An 18,778-nucleotide genomic window follows, 5' to 3' on the forward strand; every position below is an offset into this window, starting at 1 on the left:
GATTCACAAATATTATTCTTTTCACTCAACTATTTATAAAACAAATAAAACTGTTTATTGAGTTCTCTTTGCTTAGTGGGAAAGTGTTTGACTACAGTCAAAATTAGAAAATTTGTTTTGACAGTTTTAAAACTTCTAGTATGATACAGTGCCATTGGGATTCTTGCAAACCTGCTTTCATCTTTTTTCCTTATAACTATGGAGAAGAGATGGCGCCTTAGTGAAACTCACCGCATTCACAGTGACCCTCTAACATGGAATTCAGACATTTTACTCTCTAGCACCCATAAAATCTTGAATTTGCCTAAACTTAACCACTCATTTTCTGTTCCTCCCCCATCATCCTTCAGTCATAAAAATCAATTTGAAGGGCCTCCCTGGTGGCGCAGCGGGTTGAGCGCAGTGCTGTGAAGCTGTCCGCAGCCTCTGCAGCACCGGTTCAATTCCCAGCTGGCCAGGGAGATTCCCACACGGCATGACAGACCTCTCCTGCCTTGCCCACTGCTCCTCTCAGCAGTGTCTTTCATCTGTCTGCCTGTTTTGCTCCCCGCTCTCTCTGGTAAATTCTCTCACCCTCCCGCGCCCTGGCCTATACCCCAGTTCTTGTATAAATAGATAAATCTATTTAAAAAATCAACTTTCATTTTCTAAAATGATTCACACAGCTTCACACTTAGACATGTGAACTCTTTGTCTTTCCCTTTATAGAAATATCTGCTGTTTTAGGGGGTAGTGCTTCCCTGATCTTGGAGAGAGAATTAAATGTCCCTTCTCTGTATTCTGTAGTGCCTGCACAGAGCTTTTTCACTTAATCATGCAGTTATATTTACAGTGGTCAAAATAGTTATTTTATGACAATGAGGATGAATACCCGCACTAGACACATGCTTACTTTACAATAGGCACTGTGCTAAGCCTTTCACAAAAATATCTCATTTCTTTTGTCAACAGTACTGAGAGTATATTGTTATCTCCTTTTTCAGAGGAGGGAACTGTTTTTTCAGATGCTATGTAACTTTCCCAAGGTCCCAAAGCTAACAAGAAACAAGAGATGTCTTTCAAATCCAGATTTGTCTGATTTTATAGCCTATGTGATGAACCACTAAACTGTATGGACTCCCTCTTGTTAATATCCATTTATTTGTCTGGTTTACTGCTTAAGAATCAAGATCTTGCCTTATTTGTATATTAATTTTCCCAGTAGCCACTCAATAAATGATTGTAAATGAATGAAGAACTAAACTTCTAATGAAGTCAAAAAGAAACTAGATTTACAATCAGAAAATTGAGATATAAATCCTGGCTTTAAGAGTGCTTATGTTATATGGTTTTTAATATTCATGTAAATCTGTTAAAGCAGATAATATTTATATCTTTATTTCATTTCATCTTGTTTTTTCAGTTGCTGGGTAAAGCAACTTGCTTTAAGACCCACAACAGATAAAGGTTATTGAGCAAATCAAACTCATGTGTTTTGCATTCCAAAGTCACCAATCTAATTTGTATCTCAAGAATAATGGTACTAATTATACAATTAAACTTGGGAACATTTTAAAAAACATTTTACCTTTCTCTTTGTTACTTTTGTTTCCATGTTATTATCCATTATAAAAAAAATGATAGATTTTAAAAAACCTTTAGGATAAACAAGGATGGGAGACTCGTTTTGTTTTATAATAGAAGAGCGAAGTTAATTAGAAGCAGTGGATGGAAGCACAGCTGCTCTAGTGGGTGGTGTCCAAAGAAGAAAACAAACAAAAACATGTTTGGGAAGGTGCCTTTGGGGTGACAATGAAACAATGAGGAACTTTAACAACAATAGGAAAACAGAGTGAAAATGAGAAAGAAACTAAAAGAAGGTTTCAAAAGGCGCTCAAAGTTTTAAGTATACTTAGGCTGACCTCAGTATTTATTAGAGATGATATGACATAGTGGCTTTGGACTAAAAAACATAATTGCAAATCCAGAGTTAGGGTAATCAGTAAAACCATCCAGTATTTGTCTTTTTTTAAGATTTATTTTATTTATTTATGCATACAAGAGCTGGGGTTTGTGGGGGGTGAGAGGATTCACCAGAGACAAAGTAGGGAGCAGAAGAGACAGATTAAGTAAAATACACTGCTGAGAGGAGCAGTGGGCAAGACAGGAGAGGTCTGCTGCACCACATGGGTAGCTTCCTGGCCAGGGATCAAACTCTGGCTGTAATAACTGCAGATAGCTTCAGAGTGCTGATACTTAACCCCTTGTGCCACCAGGGAGGCCCAGTATTTGTCCTTCTGATTTCTTTTTTTTTTTTAAGATTTATTTATTTATGCATACAAGAACTGGGGTGCAGGCCAGAGGCATGGTAGGTGAGAGGATCCACCAGAGTGGGGAACAGAACAGGCAGATTGACTGAAACACACTGCTGAGGGGAGCAGTGGACGAGTCAGGAGAGGTCTGCTGCCTCATGTGGGTTGCTCCCTGGCCGTGGATTGCACTTGTGCTGCAGTGGCTGCAGATAGCTTCATAGGTTGTATCTTAACCCCTTGCGTCATCACGGAGGCCCTCCTTCTGATTTCTTTTACTTAGCATAATCCCCTCCAGCTCTATCCATAATATCACAATTGGCAAGAGTCCATCTTTTTTTTAATAGATGATTTTTTTTAAGATGAGTAGCATTTCATTATGTACATAAACCAAATCTTAATCCACCACTCAATGATAATTTCCATAACTTGGCTGTTTTAAGCAGTGTTGCAATGAACATAGGAGTGCATATATCTCTTTCATTTGGTGATATTGTATTCTTTAGATAGATGCCTAGGAATGGAATTGCTGAATCTTATGAGTTCAGAATTAATGCTTTTGGAGGAGGAAGGAGGGTAGGGGTGGGAACACAAGAGGGAGGGGGGCTCGATAGTCTATGATAAAGGACTATGGTTACTGCCATGATGAGCGTGGGGTGGTGACAGACATCTTTCAGGGAACCTGTTCCCTTAAATCACATACAGTGTTGTGTGCCAATGTTATCTCAACAAAGGGAACAGAAATGAAGAAATTTTCCTCCACATGTCCTTAGGGAACTTCTCTTAGATTTCATTGTATGGGATCTCATCCTTCTCCCTGATGAAAAACATTGTGGTAACTAGGAATGGGATCAGCCCTGAAGCATTTAGGCTCCAATGAAAATAGAGGTGCTGATGAGAAGGGGAAATAGTGGAATGAATGCTGGGGAAATAACCAATAGTGGACAGCTCAGTGATGATAACTTTGCAATTTAATTGAGAGAATGTATGCAGAAGCCCCTCAAAAAAGGATAGCTCTACACTATTGCTGTAACAGGGTGGTCCCCAGGAAAAGGGGAGGTTCCAGGTTTCCTGCCCCACCCAAGGGAAGGTGGAGCTGAGCAGGGAAAAGAAGAAGCTGCAGAAGGGACAGAGGAAGGAAGGAAGCAGGATGGTGAGCCAGAAGGAGACCTGGAGGAGGCCCAGGAAGCCAAGAGACATGTGAAGAAACTGAGTTTGCCTTTTGGTCGTGAACTGGGTGAAACAGATGTGGGTGAGAGACCCGAGGGGAGGTGACAATGGCAGCTTTTATCTTGATTTTGCTCTTTTCCTCCCAGACTTTTTTTTTCCGGATCATTTTCTGTGGGTCCACTGGAAGACTTGTGGCAGGCTTTCAGGCCTGGCTCTGGGCCAGCCCTGTTTGGGGTGACTTTTACGCATGACAGGATGGGTAACTTTGGGTGCTTGATTTAGAAACTATATTCTTTGCCTTTACAGTATTGGTTACTAATTGTTTTAAAGTTCCTTTTCATTAAAGTCTCATGTTTTTGTGTTGATGTGGCAGATGGCAGAACCTATTTAAAACAGGCAGGTTTGGGGGCTCTGGAGTGCCCCTCTCCCTGCCCTGAAACATTACTTGATCTGTAGTGAGCAATGTGATAGCCACAAACTACGTGTGATTATTGGATGCCTGAAATGGGATTACTCCATCTGAGAGATGTGGTAAAATACACATCAGATTTTGATGATTATAAACACGTTATAAAATATATTATAAAATAGACATTATAAAATACAAACACATTATAAAATAGATCATTAATAATTTTTATGTTGGATACTTGTTGAAATATTTCAGATATATTTGGTAATTAAAATCTATTACTCAATTCTACTTATTTCCTTTTACTTTTTTAAAGTGTGGTTACTATAAAACTTAAAAGGATACATGTGGCTTATATTTGTGGCTTGAATTATGTTTATTTTGGAAAAGGCTACATTAAATGAATGCTTTTCCCATTGTTTTTAGCTGGGAAAACTATTTTAATGATGTTTTTTAGAGAACATATAAAAGCAACTGTTTTGGTTCAATGGAGAGTGGGGAGCTGGATATTGCTAGGTTCCAATAACATCTGTTTACTAATTCCTGCAAATCTGTTCTTGAAAATACTTAATCAAATAATGATGTTAAACTGAAATCAACAAGAGCATTCTCTCTAAGATAGTTATAGGGATAATTTTGTAAGTACTTGCTTAAGACCTTTCCTAGAAAGTCACATAGCATGTAAACAATGCTTTCGTAGAACTTACATGTTAAGGAAAGAGAGCACTAATGAGTTTGGGATCTGTTTATCTTCTCATAGGCACCTATAATCCTTATAGCAGTTAAGCATTTGGGACATAGGAAAACTAGATTTCTTACATTTGCTTCCTTTGATCAATAGTTCCTATTGTTTTCTTTGCTGTCAGACCAAATGGTATGAATTCAAATAAATCAACTGATGAGATAAAACAAAAAGATGAATAGGTTACAAGTTTTTATTTTCCTGATCACATATAATGTGAATATAATCTTCAAACTTCCCTCAAACCTGGTACAAAGTTTTAAGTGCTAACCATGAGTTAAGAGATTTTTGCAAAGTATGATTTTCTCAAAATGAAAAGCAGGATATTTTCAGAAGAGTGTTTTGAAAACTAAAACATATCTTTCGTAAAGTAAATATCACACGGCACTTGATGGTTTTCGCCTGCCATGTATGTATTACATGAAAGGAAAGGTGGTTATGAAGATGTATCACAAGGTTTCTGCATAAACCCTCACGGATGATGGGGCAGATTAGCCATTGCAAGTTTCCATTCTATGGTATGTCATAGCCACATTCTTCCTGTAGGGTAAACGAAGATTGCTCAGGCTTTTGCCTCTGTGGCTGTCATCGGCGGCCTCGAATGCAGGAGGAGCTTGGGAGTTTGGATTTGGGGTACGCATGTCTGATGGCAGATACCTGGAGTATGGTGTGGGCATGCATAAGTGGGCACACCTGAGCCAAGAGTCTGCAGTTATAAGGGCAGCAAATGACCATGCAGTAGAGAGTGGTGGAGAGCACTGGAGAAGGGCTATGAGAGGAAAGAGGGTATAGAGATTCACAGTGGGGGCCCAAGTTGCTCTCTCCCTGCTGGCTTGTTTCCCCTGGAACTATTAAAATACCTGTGGGGATGATGCCAAGGGCCCCAAGGTTCTCTTTCAAGATGCCTGAACCAATGATGAACCTACCTTGGGATGGTTGCAGAACACTTCATAATTGGAAATCCTATGTCTAGATGGTGTGTTTAACATCTGGATACCAACACTACTGCTACTGCTACTGCTGCTAGCAAAGAATACAAATAGTACTTACATGGTAAAAATCAGGGACTCTGAGCATTTTAGAGTTTACAGTGTGCTTTCCCATTTGTTAATACTGCAAACCTGTGAATGGGTTGCAAGAATCAGTGTTTACAGATCTGTTACTTGGTTTACAACAGGCAAGAGGGTCAACATAAATATCTGGTTGCAGCTTTCCCCCTTTTACAAAAGCCAAACTTCAGTTAGCATGGTTCTCTCTAGAAAGGTTGAGATGCTGCAAGCTCGCCTTCCTGTCATGATTAGGAAATCACAGAATGTTCTTAATGTCAAAAGAGATGCCATTTTGGGACCCTAGGGGCCTCAACTTGTGGGTCTGGCATAGCACAATTACTTAGCTTCTATTTACAGTCAACAGGAAGGAAGTTAACTATAAAGAAAGCTGTTAAATTTTATGAGGTAGTGTTTCATGTTTGGAAAACGAAATGAACTAATATAGGTAAGAAAATTCCCATCCTAATACTGACGAAGTCTAACACTGGCAAGGAACTTTGCAAATAATTTAAATTGTATTAGACTGGGGGGTATTTTAAATATTTTAAAAAATTATTTATTTATATATATTTTTTACATCATTGTTCATTTTTGTGCAGTATTTGCTTTCTCCCCTTTGGTGTAGTCTCCATAAAATTCCCACCACCAACTCATCTGTGTACCGTCACCATAGTACCTTGCAGTTTCCCCTTCCCCTGTTTTGATCCCTCTCCCTTTCCTTCCCCTGCAGAACATCTCTGATTTATAGTTGCCTGTTAATTTTGGTTTTTTACTATTTTTTCCTTGATCCCTTATTTGGTTCCTCTATATTCCTCCTATAAGTGATATCATCTGATTTTTTTTTCCTTCTGACTTTCCTTCTGAGCATAATCCCTTGCAGCTCCATCCATGTTACTGGAGATAGCATGAGTTTATATTTTTGATTGCTGAGTAATATTCCATTGCATATATATATATATATATATATATATATATATATATATATATACCACATCTTCTTGATCCAGTCATCTATTTTCGGGCATTTGGGTTATTTCCATATTTTACCTATTATAAATAGTGCTGCAATAAACACAAGGGTGCAGGTATCCTTTTGAACTAATGTTTTTGTTTAAATTCCTATGAGTAAAATTGCTGGGTCATATGGAAGCTTCATTTTCAGTAGTTTGAGGAACCTCCACACTTAAAATCATGTGAGATAAGAAGATGTGCTTAAAGTCCATTAGTACTTAGTTGAAGCTGTCATTCTGACCAGTGATAACAAAAAGGATGTAAAAAAGGCAAGAGATGAATATTGGCAGATTTATTCATTAGGTGAAAACTCTGAAATCTGTTATCCCCAAATGGGTAGGCTACCCTTCTCACCATTTATTCACTTGTTAATTCAAAAAATATTTACCAACATATAATGTATCATATTCTGAGCTAAGCTCTTCCTGTGGTAAACCTAAAAGGATAGAAATGTTCCCTCTTCCAACTCCAAATCCTAGGATCCCCAAAGGGAAGTTGCAAGGACCGAAGAGAGGAGTTAAGCAGCCAATTTCTCTGTTTGTAAATAAAAACTAGCTAGCCATGTTAGTGGGGTCAGGCACACTTGGCTCCTGTTCTTGGCCAGGCAGGTTTGGTCCCTTGTAAATAAACCTTTTGTTAACCTTTTAAAAAAATAAATAAAAGAAAAACAAACAAACAGATCTACTATATGGTCCAGCAAATCTATTTCTGTATATTTATCTGAAGAAAGTAAAAACACTAATTCAAAAACAAACAAAAACAAAAAACAATTAAAAAAATATTCCCTACTCTTGTAAAAGTCCTCAGCTAATGGGAGAGAATCACAATTGAAAACAAGCAACAACATAAAACATTTATGGGTGATACAGGAAGTCGAGAATATGGAGACTTAATTTTAAGACTTATCTACTAGACTTTTGGCAAAGGAATACCATATAAATTGATGTCAAATGCACACAGAAATAAGTTAGAATTAGTCAAAAAAAGGGGAGTGAGAGTTGGAAGACCTGGAGATTTCATTTTTGTAAAATAGGAAGAAGTAAAGAAGTAAAAAGAATTGGCACTTTTACTGAATATTGGTGTGAGGGTAAGAAATGGTGAGGGTCTCCCTGGTGGTGCAGGGGGTTGAGTCTTAGCACTGTGAAGCTATCTGCAGCCATTGTGGCACGAGTTTGATTCCTGGCCATGGAGCTGGCCCTTATGGACAGCAGACCTCTCCTGTCTCGCCCACTGCTCCCATCAGCAGTGTATTTCAGTAGATCAGCCTGCTCTGCTCCTGACTCTGTCTCTGGTGAATCCTCTCAGCCCCCAACACCTCTGGCCTACACCTCAGCTCTTGTATGAATAAGTAAATAAACCTTTAAAAATAAATAAATAAATAAATAGTTTAGGCTAGAGAGCTCAACAGGAGCCAAGAACCTTGCCCATCTAAAGGCTTTAGACTTTACTCTGATTGCCAGAGAAGCTATTGCAGAACTTTCCAATTGGAACAACATAGCTAAATTTTCATTTTAGGAACATTCTTTATAAGCATCATGGTGGGGTTCTCAAATGGCAGCCAACATATCATATGATGGACTGTTGTAGGATCTCAGACAGGGGATAATCCTGGTCTGAGTTTAGGGTCAGTGAGAGGGGTGATGAGGGAAGTGATAGACTAAGAAAGTATTAGGAAGTCCATTAGAGACCTTATGATGGATTTAATGTAAGGAATATGTCTAAATTGGTGGTGTGGGGAGAGACAGAGAGACGATACAGACACAGAAAGGAATCAAGTAGAATCAAGGATAACAGGTTTCTATTTTAAGAAACTGGTTTCACTGAAATAGGAAGTTTAGTGGAGAAGCAGGGTGGAGGAAAAAGATAATGATTTCAGTCTTATGTTGGATTTGATGTCAGATATCTAAGCAATTTTATGCTATAGGGCTAAATCTATCAGGCTGGGTGGGTTTTGAAGACCCTGAGTGAGAAGAGACCACACAAAGAGTTTATGCACAGCAAGGGGAGGGCAGCTCTCCTTATTTGAGATAGGATTCAAAAGTACTAACATTTTCAGGGTTTCCCTGGTGGTGCAAGGGGTTAAGATGCAACCTGTGACGCTGTCTGCAGCCTCTGCAGCACAAGTTCAATCCCCCGGGCAGCCAGGGAGCAACCCACATAGTGCAGCAGACCTCTCCTGACTCACTTGCTGCTCCCCTCAACAGTGTTCTTAGGTCAATCTCCCTGTTCTGTTCCCCACTCTGTCTCTGGTGAATCCTCTAACCCCCCACCCCCCCACACTTCTGGCTTGTACCCTAGCTCTTGTATGCATAAATAAATAAATCTTTAAAAAAAAAAAACACAAAAGTACTAACATTTTCAAGATGGATAAAGAAGGAGGAGACATAAAAGGAACTGCAGAAGAGCACCAGGAGAGAGAGCAGGAAAATTAGTAAAAAAAAAAAAAAAAAAAAAAAAAGAAAAAGAAAAAGAAAATTAAGACAATTGACAACTTGAACATTTGAAATATTTGGAAAATAGCAACCTGAATCTTTGTGAAGGGAATGTTTCAGATACAGTCAGTTAGGTCTGATGTTAAAAAGAAGTCATGTAAGACTGCTAAATGCCCAGCAGATTTTCATACCATATTGTTGGTCTTGAAAACAACCTTTCCTGAGGATTTGTGGACACTAAGACCTGCTTGTAGCAAGGTTAGGAAAAAATTTGAAGATAAATAGAATAGACAAATCTATTGAGAAAGTCAACTAACTTTTAGAAAAGCCTGTGTAAAAGGGTGACATTCTACAGAGGTTTTATTTTCTCAGTGTAGGAAAAAATTAGGTATGTTAATGGGAAAAAGCCAAAGGAGAGAGAGTTAAAGGAAGAGAGCAGTTGAAAGAGGAGGGAGATAATTGAGAAAATAAGGCCTCTGAAATTCATTATAGATAGAATCCAAGGGCACAGATAGAGGATGAGTCTTACATAGGAGATGGGACACCTCTTCTGTTTGAACAAGAGGGAGGGAGGAGCATATAGCTGCAGATGCTGAACTTTGTGTAAGAGGCTAAGAGACTAACACCTTGTCCCCTCTGTAAGGTGAATTAATACAGTAGAGAATGCATGTGGTAATTGCTATGGGGAGAAGGGGAAGGAGACAAGGAACAGGAGGACAGAGAATATTAGGGAGTGAAATAAGTTCTGAAACCATGAATTCAGAGTTTGCAATCTGCCCATATCCACCCAGCATCCATCCCAAGTACTAGATTTATTGATTTGGATTCCTCTATGAGACCAAGTCCTCCCACAGCATAGATACAAAAGAGTGGGATTTTGAGATGAGCCAAATTTAAATAAAAAATCATATCCAGTTAGAACCACAATTGTTATCACTTACTGTGATACAGGATTGGATTCTTTGGTATGTTATTAGTGATGCTCCATGACTCACAGAGGATGTTAATTTACCATGAAATATCACATTCCCTTAATAAAAGTCATAATGAATTTGTTGATTAGATTAAATGTTTTGATCACTTCTAGGGTACCAGGCTGTTTACCTTTCAGTTCTTAAATTATACCCACACTGACTCCCTAACAATTCAAACTAATATGACCACATGATGGTTGTAGGAAGGACTGTACCCTAATATTTTACCAGATTATTCAATAGGTTATTATGTATATACCTAAATTTCCAGCTACTCTAAGCTTAGTTCTTCTTTTCTGAGTGTGAAATAACATTGTTTATCAAGGAAAAATTAGATAACAAAGAAAAATGAAGAGAAGAAAATGGAAACCATTCTAATTCCCAAACAGAGATAACTGCTTCTAGTATTTCTCTATATTTATCAAGTTGTTTTTTAAATCGAATTATGCTATATAATAAATATTTTTTTCTTTTTGCACATCATAAATATTTTTTTCCCCAAAACAAGAACTTAAATAGTAGCATTGAATCTATATATATTATACATTGGCATATATTATGCTTACTAATGAATATTCCATAATTTAAACAGTGCCCTACTGTTGGTCATTTTAGTTTTTCTAATTTTTTTTTTTCATTGAGGTAAATTTCCATGCATACAAATTTCAGTTCACATTTCTGATTCCTTAACTATTTAGCTCCTTTTAATTGTCATTAATAAAGTGGTCCTCTGAGTAGATAATAACAGCATTGAGCTTTTGCAGTTTAAATGAAACTACATTTTGGAAGGAAAAAAAGGCACCTTAAATCTAAGCACTTTTCAAGGATAAATGTTCTAAAAACACTGATAGACTGTTGTTTAGATTTTCTCTTGACACCTGAGATATAGTTTTGAAATAAAGATACCTCCTCTAGCATGTGCATAACATCATCTATAATCCAAGGAAGGAATATTTTTTATAGAACAGATTTTGCTTCCCCCTTTCAACCAGAATTTGAATACTTACTTGGTGAAGGGTAAATGAAGTTGATCAGGCTTTTTATGCCATTGGCTATCACCTTGGCCTTGATCTTGTTAACACAGAAGATGTGTGGGAGTGGGGCAGGTGTGCCTGATTATGGACATCTGAACATGGGTGTGTGCCCAGGTGCAAGTGTGCACACCTATGCCTAGGAAGAAGGCCTCACCCTGGGGAGGGGACTCAAGTTGCTGTCTCCCTGCTGGCTTGTTTTCCCTGCTTACCATTAAAACCTGTGAAAATGATGCCAAGGACTCCAAAATTCTCTTCAAAGTCACTAGAATCAACTATGAACCTACCCAGCCTGGAATGGTTGCAAAATACTTGGTCACTAACATTTTTGACTGTTCTAATAGAAAGATAAATATTTATCTAAACCTAGCATATATACATATACAGAGCTATACAGAGCCATATCACACATAACTCACAATTCATATAATTGAGAGTGGAGAGTAATTCTTATGTACTAACTCATGTGGTAGCAGGCTATAGGCACTTAACAATTTTGAATTCCCTTATGTCAGGATTAGATAATGATTCTGTTTTACCAAACATTTTTAGAGTATGAATTTGAGAGGTTTTCTTTTAAGCATTCTACTAGATAGAAATTTAAGGAAAGCAGACATGTAAATATTCATTTCCAGGCAGCACTGTTGTCTCTAATCAAAAGTTTTCCTTCTGGAAACATGCAATAGTGCAATTGCCTGGAGCTTGGGAAGAGGTATGCTGTGTAAATTGAGGTGTTAATTGTTTTTATCTCATTTTAATTTTTGCAACTCTACTACTAGATAGAGAAGATATTCAGTAAGCATTTATTAATCATGTTTTAGAGAAGCAAGAAATTAAGATCCAAAGTTAGGTAACTGCCCCCAAACTAGAGGCCAGCAGAGTCAGATTTATGGTAGACCTTTAACTCTCAGCCAGTGTTTGCCTAAGTCTGCTACTTCTAAAAAAATCTTCCACTAAAACTTCATGAATCTTGTTCTTTGTTCTCTTACACTGCCCACATTTTCACTTTGTAATTTTCCTTTCTCCTCCATTTACCAGAAGACACATTTGGGGTTTTCCTAAAGAGGATATTCCATTTTGTTCCTCATCTTTTATCTTTTGGTTCATTTACTTTATTAAATCAAATCTTTATTAATTTTGCACCCTTGCCCCTGAATTCAGAATAAAACTAAACCATAATAGCATATGTAAAAGACCCTCCAGTCCATTGTTTATGAGTGGGATTAATAAAGCACAGAGAGGAAATGACTTGCCCAAAGTCACATGGGCTGGCCAGTCAGAGAATTTGCTTCTGATTCTTAGTTCATTGCTGTTTTGCAAAATTGTATAAAATTTCATAACAGTAAAAATGAAATGACACAGTTCCTAGTAGCTTTTTTTTTTTTTTTAATGTGTATGAACTGTTTGCTTCCAAAATTTTCAAATTAGATAAGGCAAGAGAGGCATCCGAAACAGTAGAATCTAGAATGTGGACGTGATTGGGCAACCTGAGAACAGAGCTGTAACCAAACCGGAAAGACTGTAATTATTATTTTTTTAATCTTCAGTGAAGCTTCTTCCCATGAAATTCCTTCAAATTATGTAATTAAGAGGTGTGAAGGGCCTGGACTCGTTTCAGTATATTGTAATGTGGTGCCATTTGTTAATCTATAGGGGGAATTTCCAGTACAACAGGTTGCTCTCCTTAGCCTGACAAGAGAGGAGTATGGAAAGCAAAACATCACAGATAAAAGCTAGCTGTGAAGCAAGTTTTCTGACATACATTAGTAATTACCTGGAAACACACACAGGATACATTCTGGAACTCAAGGGCTAGTAACCAATTTTATTCCCTTTCACACAAATTTAACTTTTCAAGGTTTACCCATTTACCATCTTCAATTGATATTTGTGGCCTATAACCAAGGTAATTTTGAGCATAGAAGTAAAATACTGAAGACTTTAAAATATGTAGTTATAAATCCTGCTGTAATAAAATAAAATCCAAATAAATGCAGAACATTAAAATGTCTCCCTAGTTCGGGCTTTGCACATTTAAAAATCTGTTGTTACTGTAGAAGGGACAGATCATATTTTTTTTTAGGATGGAATAATTGCCCTTGACAGTAGGCAGGGATGGAGAAATTAAAGGTCACCAATAGAGTTATGTTTCTATTTATCATGGGTTCGGGTATGAAAAGTGCTGTCTGTTCCCACTGATAACAAGGGTTGAGGCGAGGGGCCTGTGGAAAGATGCTGGCAGAAGAGCTGTGGCTCTGTTCAGCCCGAATTGGTCTCACCGCCAACTTGACCAAATTGTTATATGAAGCTACTCAGAAGGGGCAATTGTGCAGAACATATATACATGCATTTGCTAAAGAAAATTGCTTCTGTTGCTGGCCTGGCTGAGTGTCCAGTTTTTTTTTTTGTATAAGGAGTAGAATTGGATTAATAGGGATAATTAATTCTACCATAAATCTATGTCATGATGACAAAGGTTTTCTCCAAAGTTTGAATGTCTAATAAATATTTGCAAAAATCGTAATCACTATTTAGTTTCTTAAATGCAGATGGATGTTAATTTGCATTTATGTTTGGAATGAGATGAGAAATTTGGAGACCTATTTCCATTCGTGCTGCCATTTGGAAATGGCAGTATCATGCTCACTGACTCTAATTCCTATTATCTTCATATTGCACATCTCATGATTTCTGGGAAAAGCTAGAGTGTCTCTCCCCATGTGCCAGCTATTGCTTACAGAGCTTGGTTTCATAATTTCATAATCATTGCATTGTCAATAGTAAATTGTGGAAAATTACTGTAGACTAAACAATATAAGGCAAATGAAACATATTAGCCTAATAAAAATAATTTAAAATTATTAGCCTCTTGAAACTAATTTTTAAATCAAGGAGGACTGTGCAAAATGACAGAAATCCCATTTTAATAAGTAATTTTGAGAATTTTCTTGATTAAAAAAGCTGAAAAAATTCAATCCTTTATTTTATAAAAGAAAATGAGAGTGTAACTTACGTGAGATTTTAGATTCTTCTAGACCAGGTCCAGAACACTTACTGGAAGATGACAAGTGGCCAAATCAATTTAATTTGGGGATGAGGTGAGGTGTTGAAAGAACGAAGTGAAACTTTTACAAAAAGAATTAAAAGCCATATGTTTTCCTTAAACACCTTTCCTTAAACACCAATTAAAATGTAATTTTATCCATTTAGTTAAATACACAGATTCTAACTAATGTCACTAGAAAAACAGGAATTCATTTTTCCATATTGCAAATTTAGAAATTGAGATAATTTAGGCAGCAGTTAAGATAAAGTTTACTTTTACTTTTTTATGCTTAAAAAAAAGTTTCCTAAGAAAGTGAACAAAGTAAACAACTTGCTAGGATGTTTTATCTATGGGAGAGAAGAAATCATTTACAAGCTCATTCTTCCCCTCTCCTCAACATTAGGAGAGCTTGCACTTTGGGTAGGTTCATTTAGTACTGCACTCTACAAATTACAACAAACTTGTTGGCAAAAACCACACACATTTCTTCTACAGTTCTGTCAGTTTGAAATCTGACATAGTCTCGCGGGGCTAATATCAAGGTGTCTGTAAGCCTGCATTCCCCACTGGAATCTCTGGAGAAGCGTCAGATACTCATTTACCTTATTTCCTGGTATAGAGGCCTTCTGCTTTCCTTAATTCCTGACTCTCTCCCTCCATCTTTACAACCAGCAACATGGCATGTCTCTAACCAATCTTCTCTAGTCACATCTCCTTATAAAGTTGCGTAGACCACAGCTAGGAAAGGGATTCATATTTGAAAGACCCATGTGATTACCTGATTACCTTGCATCACCCAGATAATCCAGGAAATCTCTCCGTCTCAAGACCCTTAACATTAATCACATCTACAAAGACCTTTTTGCTGTGCATGATAACATATTGACTGGTTCCCTCTACTGAGTCTAACTAATGTTACTAGAAAAACAGGAATTCATTTTCACATGTTGCAAATTTAAAACTGAGAAAATTTAGACAGGAGTTAGGAAAAGTTACCCTATTACAGTGGGAGGTTGTATGTAGCTTATAGAACTATGTGTCAACATCAGAAACTTACTAACATGCATATATTTATTTTAAATAAATTTAAATAAATACATATTTATAAATTTATTATAATTTTTAAAAATAAAATATTAAATTTAATTGTTAAATATATTTATTTTAAATAAATATTTATTAATGCAGAAAATAATCACCAACCTCCTTTAAGTGAGACTTCCGTAAATCGTTTAAAATGTTTTTACATAAAATCTTCAAAATAATAATTACTTAGTAGTAAATTATTGTTTAATAGAGAACTATTACCTTAGACAAGTCCATGTATTTTATACAGTTTTATTGTAATTACTATATATCATTATATGCATAATACTATCTTATATTCTGTTCTTTTCTCTTAATTCTTATGTATATATTATTATGCAAAAAGGCTGGGGTTTTTTAAAGATTTATTTATTTATGCATACAAGAACTGGGGTACAGGCCAGAGGTGTGGGGAATGAGAGGATTCACCAAAGACAGAGTGGGCAACAGAACAGGCAGACTGACTGAAATACACTGCTAAGGGGAGCAGCGGGCGAGTCAGGAGAGGTCTGCTGCGCCATGTGGGTCACCTCCCTGGCCGGCCAGGGAATGTAACTCATGCTGCAATGGCTGCGGACAGCTCCATAGGTTACATCTTAACCCCTGCGCCACCGGGGAGGACACTCAGGCTGGTTTTATTAAACTTTATTCCTAATGTTAGAGATTTATGTGTTCATAATTTCTTACTAGTATACTTACTAGTATAAATAACATATTGATGAACAGTCACTTATTTACATCGCTGTTTTTACTTTTATTGAATAAAATCCTTGGGAAAAAATTCCTTTGAAAGGAATTACAGAGTCAGAATATATGACTATATCATGTTTGTCTACTCATTCCCATTCCCTTCTTCTTATTTGTTCACAGAACCAAAATCTTATTCAAATATTAGGTGATGATTTTGTGAAATACCATGGGGTAACCCCAGAAGATAAATGTGTGCTCTTAGCCAAACCTGGAAAATTCCATCTCCTTTGACAGTGATTGGTTTAAGAATCACCTGCCATTCAACTCTGTCCAATACGAACCAAGTTGGAGTTTTATAGATGATGAGGATTTGAGCTGGGATATAAGATGCTGAGTCTGTGATATATTGACATCTACAAACCATCTGAGTGTCTGTAGATGAGAGGAGGGGGGAGATACTGAATTTGGGTGAGACTGGAACAAGAGCAAAAGATATTGCAGAGGATGAGACAAAAGAATGATTTAAAGATGCCTGATGTGTGGGGCCAGGGTGAATGTGTTAGAATGAAAGTGTCATTGTTAGGAATGCAGGTTTGTGGTTCAGGGTATTTTGGTTGCTGAGGGAGGTTGACTTTCATTTGGGATTGTGGGATTGTGACCCAAGGACAGAACACCCAAATAAGTGTGGGCTTCGGGAGAGGAATTGGATCCATAGTAACTTGCTGTGAGGAACAAATGAAAGCCACATTTATAATTTTAAATTTTCTAGTGGCCACATTTTAACAAGAAGTAAAAGGAAATAAGTGATTTTAGTAACATACGTCATTTAGCACAATATGTAAAAATGGTGTCATTCCATTATATGGCCCTTACATTTTCCAACATCTTGATTTGCTCCAGCCACATTTCAAGTCCTTAAGAGTCATGGTTCTTGAGGCTCTTCCTGGTGGTGCAGGTGGTGCAGGTGGTTGAGCGCAGTGCTATTAAGCTGTCTGCAGCCTCTGCAGTGCCGGTTCAATCCCCGCCGGCCTCTGAGCAACCCACATATCTTGCCCGCTGTGCTCCTCAGCAGTGTATTTCATCAGTCTGCCTGTTCTGTTCCCTGCTCTGTCTCTGGTGAATCCTCTCAGCCTCCAGCGCATCTGGCCTGTACCCCACTTCTTGTATAAATAAAATAAATCTTTAAAAAAAAAGTAATGGTTCTCTAGGTAGACCAATGTAGGAGCTGGGTATAAAGTCAGCACCTTTCTTTGTTTGCAAATGTGAACCCCATGTTTGGGTTGATCCTGTTCTCTTTTTGCTAGTATGTACAAAATCTATCTACAACACTCCTGGTGAAGGAATTTGGAGTAATATCTTCCTAGAGTAAGGTTGCTGGGAGTAACATGAAATAGTGCCCAGTTGCTTTCCAAGGTGGATCAGCTTACACCCCACTAGTAGGTCAGTCAGCACCTCACATTCTCACTAACATTAGAAGTAGTGTCATATAGGGCCTCCCCTGTGGCTCAACGGATTGAGCGCATTGCTGGGAAGCTGTCCACAGCCTCTGCAGCATGGGTTCTATCCCCAGCCATCCAGGAAGATACCCACATGGCACGGCAGACCTCTCCTGTCTCGCCTGCTGCTCCCCTCATTTCAGTAGATCTGCCTGTTCTGCTCCCCGCTCTGTCTCTGGTGAATTCTTTCACCCTCCCATGCCTCTGGCCTATGCCCCAGCTCTGGTCTAAATAAATAAAAAATCTTTAAAAATAAAAAAACGGAAAAAAAAGTAGTGACATGTCTTCACTTCTGTTAAATGAGTGGATATAAAATGGTTTCTTATTTTTTCATAATTTGCATTTTTCTGATGATTAATGGGCTTCATTCTATTTTCAGATGCCTAAAAACCTTCATTTTTCCTCTTCTGTGAAAATCACATTCATTAAAATATAAACATTTTCTGGCTTATTTCGCTGAGCATAATCCCTTCCAGCTCCATCCATGTTACTGCAAATTGCACGAGTTTATATTTTTGATTGCTGAGTAATATTCCATTGTGTATATGTACCACATCTTCTTGATCCAGTCATCTATTTTTGGGCATTTGGGTTGTTTCCATAGCTTAGCTGACTCATAGCAGGAATTTAGAAAACCTAAATAAGGGACTAGGAAAAAAGACTAACTATAATAAAGTAAAAATCAAAATCAACAAGCAACTATAAATTATAAACCAGAGACACACTACAGGGGGTGGAAGGAGGGAGTAGTGTCAAAACGGGGGGTGGGGGGGTAGGAATTGTATGGGCACTATAACCAAGATGAAAATGTATACATTGCGCAAAAATGAAAAATGATGTAAAAATATATAAAATTTAAAAGTAATAATAATAATAAATATATAAACATTTTTATATCTTACATGTCATGCTATGTTTTATTTATATAAATACCATTGAGTATATTCATTTGAAAATATCTATTACTATCTGCTAGATACTAGTCTATGCACTGTGTATATACTAATGAAGAAAAAAATTACCAATTTCTGTGCTTGTGTGTGGGTGGGGGGAGAGTGGGAGACTGAAAAAGTAAAATACTTTATGTCCTGTGGTGTTAGTGACAGAGTTTAAATCTGGCTCAGTCATTTTACATCATTAAAACTCAGTTTCTGCAACTATAAAAAGCAGATGGTAATGGTATCTGCCTTATAGTGTTCTTTTTTTTCTTAAAGGTTTATTTATGCATACAAGAACTGGGGCACAGGCCAGATGTGTGGGGGTGAGAGGATTCACCAGAGACAGAGTGGGAAACAGAACAGATGGAGTGACTGAAATACATTGCTGAGGGGAGCAGCGGGCAAGACAGGAG

General features: G+C 37.4%; 1 protein-coding gene across 8 annotated transcripts in view; it reads left to right on the plus strand.

Moving 5' to 3' along the window:
• PTGER3 (prostaglandin E receptor 3) overlaps positions 1-18,778 on the plus strand; it is a 243,359-nt gene that overhangs the window by 16,667 nt on the left and 207,914 nt on the right. The gene's annotated exons all lie outside the window — the stretch shown is intronic.

The sequence above is a fragment of the Talpa occidentalis genome, unplaced genomic scaffold (assembly GCF_014898055.3).
Source record: "Talpa occidentalis isolate TD23 unplaced genomic scaffold, MPIMG_talOcc4v2.1 talOcc4.9, whole genome shotgun sequence".
Lineage (NCBI taxonomy): Eukaryota > Metazoa > Chordata > Mammalia > Eulipotyphla > Talpidae > Talpa > Talpa occidentalis.